Source organism: Pelophylax lessonae, assembly GCF_965119305.1.
Source record: "Pelophylax lessonae genome assembly, chromosome: 3".
Taxonomy (NCBI): Eukaryota; Metazoa; Chordata; class Amphibia; order Anura; family Ranidae; genus Pelophylax; species Pelophylax lessonae.
The window spans coordinates 563,526,904-563,535,825 of record NC_138770.1 but is presented as its reverse complement, the minus strand read 5'-3'; the positions used below and the strand labels follow the sequence as shown (position 1 = coordinate 563,535,825).

The 8,922-nt window shown below is 41.9% G+C and overlaps 1 pseudogene across 1 annotated transcript; it reads right to left on the bottom strand.

The window, feature by feature from the left end:
* Positions 1–862: 862 nt before the first annotated feature.
* On the bottom strand, positions 863–1,907 carry LOC309551778 (cold-inducible RNA-binding protein-like; annotated as a pseudogene). Its single transcript has one exon. The product of its transcript is annotated as a cold-inducible RNA-binding protein-like (transcript).
* Positions 1,908–8,922: the final 7,015 nt, after the last annotated feature.

The window sequence follows — 8,922 nt, the reverse complement described above, 5'->3', positions numbered from 1 at the left end:
ACCGTGTTATATATAAAATCTGTTGCTGAGAGATATGAATTATATATTATAAAATATTAGTGCTATGTGCAATTCCTAAAATGAATATAAAATAAATATTAAATTGTGCTATAAGAAAGTGCAAAGTGCTGCGATACACGTGTGTATCACAATGAATCCTGGTGCGAAAAATACTGTATATCAATGGTATGAAAAATAAATTGTGACTGTGATACAATATTAAATATATAAGTCCATACAACAGAAAACAATCAAGTGTCCAATGAAGTCTTGGTGACAATAAGTGCAATAAAGTCTTCTATAAGTGCTCAGGCCACCAGTCTGTGGCAGTGATCCCAAACCAAGTGGGTGACCAGACTGTCACAACTTTATCCTATTCGTGCACCCCCTTGTGATTGGGCGCTCACAGACTTGTATAAAGTACTCGAAATTTCTACCTGAGTAAAAGTACAAGTGCTCGATCAAAAAGTGACTTGAGTAGAAGTGGAAGTGCTCGCAGAAAAAGTTACTTAAGTAGAAGTACTAAAGTATTCAACATTTTTTTTTTTTTTCGTTTCAGATGGTCTTTTAATAGGCTTCGTGAAGCCAAATGAAGAGTACAAGAAATTCATAAACACTTGATACAAATTTCTTCCAGTAAAAAAATTGACAAATATGAACAAATTGTTTCACGAACTTTTTGCAAGTGTTACTGGACAGATGGAGATAATGGGCTTTGTTAAGCCAAAGTACAAGAAATTGATAACCACCGATACAATTGGGCAAAAAACAAACCATTATAAACAAATTGTTTTAAACTTTTAGCAAATGTTACTGGAGAGATTGGGAAGGAGGTTCTCTTTAGGTATATCAAGGAGGTTAAGCCACTATTTACAGCGCACCCTGGCTCTGAGTTACCTTGTTACACTAAAGGAATGTGTCCTCAGGGTAATATAAAAAATTATAAGCATTTGGGGCCCATAAACCCCTGCAGTATGTACAACAGGAAACTCAAAAGCCCATGTTGCATCAAAGATCAAGTCCAACAGCAAACTAATGCCTCAAGAAGCACCATCTACGAGAATGTTGCTGATGGAATGGATCCCCTCCAATGCACTCCACATAACTTTAAGGGAAACTTATGGAATGAGCCTCAAGGAAACTGCAAATGACAAGAAACGTTCCTGTCACTAAACATAAAACAGATTGCCAAAATAATAAAAAAAAAAATTAATAAAAAGCAGATAGGACAGCTGTTTCACAGTTTGAGGCAATTCTCAAATAGGTTTATAGAAAGTGAAGACAAATAGAACAAAATAGTACACATTGATTCAGCGAAGCTCCAAAAATCTTTATAAATACAGCCATTGGAAGGATGATCTTGAGTCAGGAAGGTATTTTACTCGTTGTGTGAGGCATAGCTGTCATAACTGTCTCTGTAGGAGCTTCCTCCTGAGCGATCCCCATAACCTTGACTCCTGCCACTGCTATAATAATCCCGGGATCCGCCATAGCCTCCACTTCTGTTGTCGAACCGGCTGCTTCCACCATATCCTCCACCACCTCCACCTCCACGGAAGAACCCTCTTCCTCCTCCAGATGAGCCGCCTCTGTAGCCTCCTCTCCTGTCGTTGGATGACTTTCCAGCCTGATGAACTCGAATCTGACGACCATCCACAGTCTTGCCATTCATCCCATGGCATCTTTTGCATCTTCGGCATTTTCAAACGTGACAAAACCAAAGCCACGCGATCTCTTGGTCTCCCGATCCTTCACCACAACCACTTCAGATATGTGTCCGTATTTACCGAACACATCCTCCAGACTCTGCTCATTGGTATCAAAGCTCAGACCTCCAACAAAAAGCTTTCCCTCGTCAGACGACATGATGAGATCTTGTTCACGTGCAATTCTACAGTCACAGAGAAAACAGCAATGCGGAGTGTGTATTCAACATTTTTTTTTACTTAAGTATTGCAAGTAGTTTTTTCAAAAAATTTGCTACTTAAGTACTAAAAGTAAAAAGTACCAGTAGTTTTGAAAAAAAATTTCTACTCAAGTACTGAAAGTAGAAGTACAAGTACTGTGTTATGTAGTTATTAAAGAAAGAAGTCAAAAGTTTGAACATCATATTGTTTTTTATTATTTCAAATGATTTATTCAAATGATTAACCTGTGTTTGTTAGTAGTTTCTTGATGCACTTTAAGCGCTGTAGCACCATTTATTTGTTTGTTTCATATTTTCTTTTTATTGGAAAGATTTGGTATAGCAGCTTTTATTATACACAGCCTTTATTTTCGTATGCGCTGATTTACAAATGACATTATACACATTTTTTTGAGCTTTATGCAACCTGCCATCTACTGTTCTGGCAGTGGTCATTTTTTTTAAAAGTAACGAGTAACTATGCAGCACAAAAAAAAAAATATCGGAGTAGAAGTATCGAAATCATCGAAAAAATGTAGTGAAGTAAAAGTAGAAGTAGGAGAAAAAAATTCTACTCTAGGAAAGTACAGATACCGCATTTCGGTACTTAAGTACAGTACTTAAGTAGTTCTACTTCGTTACTATACATCTCTGGGCGCTCACCTTATGTATAATAAATTAGGCTCAAATGCTGGATGTCTAACGATTCCAGGGGATCTTATCCCATATATTAGCCGTTTTCTCCGCAGTGGTCAGCATATCATGGAAGTAAAAAAACTCCTAATTTATTATACATTATTATACATACACCCAAAACATGAATAAAACCCAATTACAGCGCTCTTTTTTTTCATTATGGCATGAGGAGAGGCTCTGGGGATATACAGTATCTCACTGGGTGTATGTATCTTGCAAGCAGCTTTATTTTTATTTAATTTTTTCTTTATTTTTATTTTTAGAGCATTGACATTTACTTTACACGATAATGGCAAAGGGTGATGAGAAAGAGGTGAATGAGAAACAGGAGGAAGTGGGCTGCTTTCAACAGTTTTTCACCATATGCTCAGTAGATCAATATTCTGCATTAAAGCACCACTTGAATGCTCCGCTTCAGAGGAGAGGGAGGCTCCTCCTTGGCTCCAGTCATATGACACAGCTGAGGGAAGTCCCCCTAACTCCGAATTGTCACTGCATCCAGAAACTAAAGTATGTACTAAAGTGGTGTCTGTGCAGGGGGTGGGTGGGAGTCGAGTCTGTACTCAGACTGAGAGGTGGGTCTGTGCTGGGGGTCAGGCTGGGAGAAGGGGTCTGTAATGGAGAAGATAGGGGTTTTTACTGATGGGGACAGGGGGCAGAAGAGCCCTGCACTCATTGCGTTACTCACTTCTGAGCCTTGCACTCTCTTTGTTATGTTCTCCTGAGCCCTGCACTCTCTGCAGTACACACTTCTGTGCACTGCACTATTGCCACTATATTGTATACTCCTGACCACTGCACTGGCCTTTATATGACATATTCCTGACAACACCAGTTGTGCACTCTAACTACATTAAATACTCCTGACGTTCTTCTTAAAGGTAGACTGTGTGCAAAAAAGCATATTTAATAAAAGAGTTTACTTTATTAAAAAAAATGGTGTGCTGAGGTTTGCTGTCTTTTAGACTCTAGTTTGTAGCACAGTAGTGAAAGCATATGAAGCGTCCTCTTAGGTAGCTGCTAGAGTGAGTGTATAACATTTTTGGTTTCTCTGCTTAACAGGGAGACAGCCAGGCACATTTATATGCTTTCTGCTTAACAGAGAGCTGTGATTGATTAGTAAAGTCTGCTTAGTATGCTCTGGTGCTGCTCCAGCTGTCTTCAAAGTTTCACACTGGTCTGGTAGCTTTGGGATCTACTGGACAATGGGAGGAAACCTTGCAGATGAGAACATGGATGTCTATACAGCCCTGACCAATTAGAAGGGGTTGTGCCCGAAGGCATGCTGAGTAACTGTATTTATATCTGAAGAGCACATGGTCTCTGGGTTTTTCCCCAGAGAGAGAGGTCAAGGAGGGGAGGGGGCTGCTGCCCCCACTCAGTGCAGGCTGTCATGCAGCCTCAGGTCTCAGGCCTTAGTGACCTGAGGGCCTGAAACATTGAAGCTGCAACCCATGGTTCTTGTGAGAGCGGACTGAGGGAGGATGTCTATTGATCATGTCTGGTACTGCTGAGGAAGGCTGCCTTTGGTGCTTCAGGAGCATTGTGAGAACAGACCCCCTCTGGGGATCCCTGGGACTTGTGCTGTTAGATCCCCCTCTGGGTGCTAGAAGTCAGCTCCTGGGTGCGAGCTAAAGGGGACACTGGTTAGTGTCTTTAAGAGGTAAAGTTCACTGAGTTCCTTGAGCTACGAAGGGACTTGTTCATTCCGTACAGTTGCTGTATAATCCTACTGATAATCTGCTACACAGTTCTATTGAGAAAGTTGTCCTCACCTGTGAATAGTTAATTTGGTGTATCCTACTAATTCCCTTCTCCAATCCAAGTTCTCTGAATAAAAAAAATAAAAAAACAATCCCCTAGACTGGTCATTTGAGATAACGAGCGGAAGAGTGTGCACTGGTTGTGTGAAAATACCCTGTGACTGTCGATCAATCAGTGGGAGGCTTGGGCACCAATATTCAAGTGGCTCCTGCGGGGTAGCGCTACACATATTTTATGGGTGCAAGGACTTTGGCATGTGTTTACTGTTTAAAGCGGAGTTCCAGCCACAAAAAAAATTTCAACATACATACCCCCGGGACAGTCAGGGCTAGTACATTCCACAATAGCTAGCCTCTGATCTGTCCCGGTTCGCACTTACCTTTTAGAAGAAATACTTACTTTTAAAATTTCTTCTCCAGCGCTACCATCTCAGGTGTGGGCAGCTTGAAGACAGCGCGATCCTCTTCTGCGTCCTCTTCCGTCCTCTTCGGTCCCACGATGCACTGCGCCGGCCCCGCCGTCACTTCCGGGTCTGCAGCGTCATCCCTGCACAGCTTCTGGGCATGCCCAGAAGCTGTTTAGCAAGGTATGACGCGCCTGCACCGGAACTGACGTCGGGGCCGGTGCAGGCGTATTGATTTCTGGGAGCGATGACGTTCAGCCCTCAGGAATCATTGCGAAGCGGCCGCAGAGGGAGGAAGTGGAAGAAAGGTGAGTATGTTTTTCTGCAAAACAATCGTAACTACCCGTTTCTTTTTCAGGTGAGCTATAGCAAGCGGATGTCACTTTAGTCCTTTGATTCTTTTTTTTTATTTGGGGCTGTTTAAATAGAGGATCAGCCATGCGTGCAATATATGGTAGGAACCAGTGGCGGCTGGTGCATGATATTTGGGGGGGGGGGGGGGCAGCAAAACCCACAGTCAGCTGGCAGGCAAATCCACCACCCCTTGCGGGATGGACGGCTGGACAGGCAGCCAGCATTCTTACCTCCTCCTTCCTGAATGGCTGAGTGGCTGTGATTCTCCTCTGGCCGTGCGTCTCCTCCCTATTCCTAGCCAATGGCCAGTAAAATTGCTTCTCTTTTCAGCCAATCGGGAAAGGGGTCTCATGACCCACTTCCTGATTGGCTGGGAGGAGAATCAGTGTGATAATAGCGAATATTCATTGTCATACAACTGGGTGGGCTCGGGCGCAGTGCTCTGCGCCCCAAGCCCACCCTTTTTTGAAGCCTATTAGAGCCTCTGGCTCTAATCACATGCTTAAAAAAAAGCCCTTATTGGAATCCATGCATCCGGCGCCCTGCATGTAGATTAGGGGGCAGGATGCCTGGATGGGGGGGGGGGGGGTGACGCGCCCCCAATGGACGTGCCACCACTGGTAGGAACACCACTGCATAAGAAATTATAATAAACTGCAGAAACATGAATGAAATAGGGGAACACACACTGCCACTGTCTGCATACTCTCAGATCACCAAATATTATAACAGGCAGTAATTACAATACACCTCTATATGCAATTTACAGGACTTATAAAACAGCAAAACATACAGAGCAAGCCACACTAATCTAGACTTCAATCAAGCTTTATATAGCATTACAGGATTGGCAAAACATTTCTCAGTTTTGTTATAGGTTTTTTAAAAAAAAAATGTATATAAAAAAAGTGTGTCTCGTTTTGAAGACAAAATAATTAACAATTAATTGCTGATCGGTGGGTTGGTGAAGTCCCAATGCTTCCCTATCTGCTTATGTTTTTAACTCATTGTAGCCCAGAAATATTTGGTGAATATTCATATGTACATTATCACTGGGTTACATCTGCAATTCATAAAGCACCATTTGAAGCCATTAAAGACATTCTTCTCTCTATTCTCACTGACAAGGTTGTATTCCTTGTAGCCATTACAGTGCAAAGCAAGTATCTGAACTGAACAAACCCTTTTTACTCCCACACACCTAAACCCTAAACCAGGGCTTGACAAATTTGCATGAAATCTAGGAGCCAGCTAAAAAAAGTTAGGAGCCAGTTTTTTTTTTTTTTTTTTAAACAAACAACCAAGCTTTATTTTCAAAAAACGAACATACTAAATTTACATATAAAGACGACTAGAACCCCACTCTCCTCTATAGCGCAATCGGATGGAAACAGACTGTCTGTCTGTTTCCATCTGATGCCATCTGATCCGATCCACGGGATGGATAGAAAATAGAACCACCATCCCTCTGTTTTTGACGGACAGGATCAGATGGCGGCAGATTACCGCTCCATAGAGAAGACTGAAGGGTGATCAGGTCTGCCTGAAATACTGACAGGCGGACCTGATCAGACAGCCCATGTGAAAGGGGCCATTGGCTGTGGCATGGCGATGAGGAAAAAAAATTTATATATATATATATATATATATATATATATTTTTTTTAATAATAATTGAAAAAAAAAATAATAATTTTTTTTTTAATAATTCAAAAAATAAAAAAAATATAATAATAATGATAACCACACTCCCTGTCCACTTACCTTTAAGCAAAGGTAAGTGGATAGGGAGATGAAGCCTGCAAAAACTTCCCTCTCATCTCCTCTTGGGAAGGAGATTGGCAGGCATTGAGGACAGGCAGGGGCAACAGCCATTAGTGACTGCTTGTCAAACTCCCAGCCACCACAAGAGGGCCCCAGTTCCCCGTTCTATCACTGAAAAAGGCCGAAAAGCCGCGGCCTCAATTATCGGATGGCGCGGTAGTTCGTGCACTCGGGGAGCGGGTGGGGAGGCGCAAATAGGACAGAACACCTCCTGCAGTGCACCCCAGGCGCCAGGTCGCTAATTCTAGTCGCCAATGCAACCTGGCGCCCGGGGGTTTGTCGAGCCCTGCCCTAAACTATAAGTGCCCTATATATAACTACAGGGTTGCTGCAATCACTTAGTGTCACTCTAACATCAATGTACATCTCTATATGTGAAAACAGTGGTGTACCGCTCCTTTCCAATATTGCTTATACATAAATACAATACATCCATGATAAATAACACAATACAATATAACAAAAAAAGCATATATGATGAAAAAAGTGTCTCTGTGTGTCTTTAATAATCACTTGACTTTATACTGTGCATTAACAGTGTCTTCATGAGTCTTTGGTAATCCACACCACTGTGCAGACAAAAAAAAACCACTATAGGTGTTCCATTATTCACTCTCCACCACCATTTGTGCTCAAACACCAGATGTGCTCTCACCTTCTCTTTTTGACCTATATGTTGCAACAGGTCAAAACACACTTGTGTCTCCTTAGGCATCTGTCAGCCTCTAACTCCATAAGGTGCTTGCTATCTCACCCAGTTCTCAGAGTAAAGAGAAACATAAAAACTCCAAAGTGCTTATTGGTGCCAAGTTTACACATACAGCATATCCTCTCACATGTATAAGTGCCCTTTAGCTCTGTGCACCAAAGAGGTAAAGCACCTTGGAAACAGTTGTTGCAGGGTTACCAGCAATTGGGATACATAGACTTTTAAAAAAGGCCACTTCCTAGTTCGTCTCAACTTGATAAAGTCACCCGGGCTTTGCCTAACATGATTAGTCACCAATCACATGACTTCCTCAGTGGGTAAGTCACAGTCAAACTACCTAAAATACTTTTTTTTTTTTAAATAATCCTATTGGAGTCCTTATTTACAACACACTAAATAGTAACCCCACTTTTTTTTACATAGTTACATAGTAGTTGAGGTTGAATAAAGACAATAGTCCATCTAGTTCAACCTGTGTAGGTGTGTGTGTAGCCGTAATCATTTCTCATACCCCTGAATGTTTTGATCCTTGAGATGTATGTCCAAGAGTCTTTTAAACATAGCCATACTCCCCGTAGTTACTACCATTTGTGGTAGAGAATTCCACAGTCTTGTAGCCCTTACTGTAATGAACCCCCTAGCCTGAGGCTAAAATGCTTCTTCTCTAATCACATTGTATGGCCTTGTTTCCTCATGCATTCTTTTTGAGTAAGAAACAATCTTCTCTGGGTGATCTGAGTACATTACAATGGTTTTTTACCAAACTTTCTACCTGTTTTTGCTCTGAGGACTGCTTGACCATGGCCTGTGCAGACTTGTCCTGAATGTGAGGTGGCCTCCACCTCTTCCAACAGCCGCTGGCCCCATTGTTGTCTTGCCACTGGTACATAAGCAGGCTTCACCTACCTCTCCCTGTTCCTGGGTTTGGTCCCTTGTTGGAGTGAGGGGCAATAGATCCACTGGCGTGTTTGTGGCTTCTTAAGTAATGATTTGAACTTTGCACAGTGCAAACCACTATGGCCACCGCAAGCACCCTCCAATACTTTAGTCCAACACTATATGGAATTTGCAGCTGAAAACAAGACTTACAGTATATCAAGGCTTTTATTGCCGTCTCTCTGTTTAGGTAGAAGAAAAGCCCATACCACATGAATCATGCTTCCGTATTGTCTAAATGTACAGACCCTTGGTGTTTTGTGCATAAACATGTTCAATTCTTTGGAAGCACATAAAATAGAGAGTATTAGAAAAAAAAATGGATACTACA